The sequence below is a fragment of the Castanea sativa genome, chromosome 4 (assembly GCF_040712315.1).
Source record: "Castanea sativa cultivar Marrone di Chiusa Pesio chromosome 4, ASM4071231v1".
In the NCBI taxonomy this organism is placed as follows: domain Eukaryota; kingdom Viridiplantae; phylum Streptophyta; class Magnoliopsida; order Fagales; family Fagaceae; genus Castanea; species Castanea sativa.
The window spans coordinates 31,576,803-31,579,632 of NC_134016.1; the positions used below are offsets into that span (position 1 = coordinate 31,576,803).

The 2,830-nt window shown below is 34.0% G+C and overlaps 1 long non-coding RNA gene across 1 annotated transcript; it reads right to left on the reverse strand.

Moving 5' to 3' along the window:
• Window positions 1-1,800: 1,800 nt before the first annotated feature.
• Window positions 1,801-2,522, reverse strand: LOC142630787 (uncharacterized). The gene is made up of 3 exons (XR_012843439.1): window positions 2,431-2,522; window positions 2,230-2,315; window positions 1,801-2,117 (listed from the first exon to the last, which is right to left on the reverse strand). It is a non-coding gene; the product is annotated as an uncharacterized LOC142630787 (long non-coding RNA).
• Between the last annotated feature and the right edge of the window lie 308 nt (window positions 2,523-2,830).

Below are 2,830 nucleotides of genomic sequence, written 5' to 3' on the forward strand. Positions count from 1 at the left end.
ATCCATGATCAGAAAATTTTGGTGGGGACAGCATGTGGAGAGAAGAAAAATTCATTGGAAAAGTTGAGAGACTTTATGCCAACCAGAAGAAGAAGGTGGTATGGGCTTTAAGGATTTATGTAAATTCGATGAAGCAATGCTAGCAAAATAGGCGTGGAGATTGATCCATGACACTAATTCGTTGTTTTATAAAGTTTTCAAGGCAAAATACTTTCCACGTGGATCAATATTCGAAGCAAAACAAAATTCCGGATCTTATGCTTGAAAAAGCATTTTGAAAGCAAGAAAAGTTGTATCTTAGGGTGCAAAATGGCGTGTTGGGGATGGTTATGATATTCGAATCGTTGAGGATAAATGGCTACCTGGAATCAGTGGGGGTCAGGTCCTATCTCCTAGTATATCCTTGCCAAGATCTAGTACTGTCTCTCTTCTCATTGATCCGGAAACAAAGGGATAGGACTCTCTTAATTGATACAATTTTTTTTCCTTTTGAAGCCCAGCAAATTAAGGCTATTCCTTTATGCTCTACTCCTCAAAGAGACTTCCTATTTTGGCCATTGGATAGACGAGGGGAGTATACAGTAAGAACTGGATACAAGATGCTCTGTGAAGATAATAGATGGGAGGAAGCTTCTTCTTCAAATCGAGGGAACAGAACATCTTTTTGGAGAGGCATATGGAAGCTGACACACTACAACAAAATGTATTTTTAGTGAGGAAAAAATTCGTCACTAAAAGTCCAGTTTTTTGTCACTAAAAACCTTTAGCGACGAAATCGGACTTTTAGTGACGAAACTCATTTCGTCCCTGAAACCCCGTTGCTAAAAGTCCTAGCGACGAAAATTTTCGTCACTAAAAGTCCTATTTGTTTTAAAAAGAAAAAACTTTTAGCGACGAAAATATTTCGTCGCTAAATGTTTTCCGCGCTAAAAACACTATTCAGTGACGAAAATATTTCGTCAATAAAAACACTTCAGTTTATTAAATCATATTTAGTGACGAACAATTTCGTCACTAAAACTATTTTCGGGTACATATAGCGACGAAAAAATTTGTCACTAAAACTATTTTTAAGAAAATCCAGGCACATATAGTGACGAAAATTTTCGTCACTAAAACCATTTCTTACAAAATTTTGCTACATTTAGCAACGAAATATTTCGTCACTAAAACAATGTTTTGTTGCAATATTTGTGACGAAAAAATTTGTCACTAAAACTTATTTTCTGTTTTTATTTTTTTCATAACTTTGATATTAACCTGTAACCTGTCATTACATTATTAAAACCTCAAATTTGAACAACACATTTATAAAAAAAGATCTATACATTCCACAAGTAAAAAATGAAAGAAGCATCCAATTCAAACTCCTTCCATAGAATAAAAGTTTGCAATACATACAATAACTCAAGATGTTTTATAACAATACAAAAAGTGTAGCATAATATAATTAGAACTAATGAAAGATGTCCTCATATGTTTTCAAGTAATGCCAAAAGTAAATCTCCTAAAAGCCACCAATAAGAAATCTGCACAAATATAAAAACAATACTACATTAAAATCATAAAGTAAAAACATTAACTATGTTATAAAAAACATTTCTAACAATGCATTAACAGTAGCCACACCAATGAATTAAAATCACAACTCCTAATTTATAAGTTGTAGAAAGCAAATATAGATTTTCAAATGTAATATAAAGTACTAACCAATAAGTGTTTTAACTTGAAGATAAACCACCCCCATAGGTAAGAGCATCATCATGACCCTTGCTCCTCAAAAAGTTAAGAATATTCTGTTGGACCTCTTCTTGCTTAGCTCGTGCCTCTTGCTCCCTAGCTCGTGCCTCTTGCTCCCTAGCTCGCTCCCTAACTCGCTCCTCTTGGTCCCTAGCTCTTGCCTCTTTGAGCTCAATTATCTCATTTTCTAGCCGTTGGATATACTCCACCGAGGAACTAGATGAAGCGGTGGTTACTAGAGAAGAAGAAGGTCTCATGCCAAGTCCTTTTACAATACCGGACTTCTTCTTAAAAATCAAGTTTGAGATCTCCTCTTGTGTAAGGGGAATTGCATTAGGATCTTGACAATGATCCTCTTGCACTTTGAGAATAGTTTCCTGTCATTTGAAAGAGAGAAAGAAACAAAGAATCACAACATTAATACTACATATGTTATGGCTTTACAAACATGATAGAAATGGAATGATAGGGATGGAATGCTACACATACATATGTCACTTCATCCTCATGGTGTATCCACATATTTGTATTTGGATTGAAATGAACATCTTTGAAGATTTTTGCCAATTTAGGAACTTGACCGCCATTATTATTTGTCTGATTAATTAACATTAGAGGGTTAGATAGATATAGTTAATTAACCACAACATGTAATATATTGAGATTTAAGAAAATGAAAAAAACATTCACCTCCTCATCAACCCTAACAGCAAGTGCCTTTGTCCCGCATCTATGTTTGCCTGAAGTTTTCTTCCTATTTTCAGAGTTCTTTCTTGATTTTTCCTAATACAGAATATTCAAGATACTTATTAAATCATGAATAAAACAGTATACATTTACTTCATCTAAGTATTAAGTTAATCATTTGACAATATAATATAGTAAACATTGGATAATAAAAATAGACGCATAAATAATTTACCAGCTAATCCTTATTAGTCCATTTCCCATCAATGAGTCTAGTCCACTGCTCAAGTGTGGTATTCTTTGGCGGGTGGCTTCTTGCATAGTCAGCACCATGAGATTCTACAAGCTTTTTATAAGTTTGATGCAACTTGTTAGAGTTGCAATTTAATAATCTTCCACATTT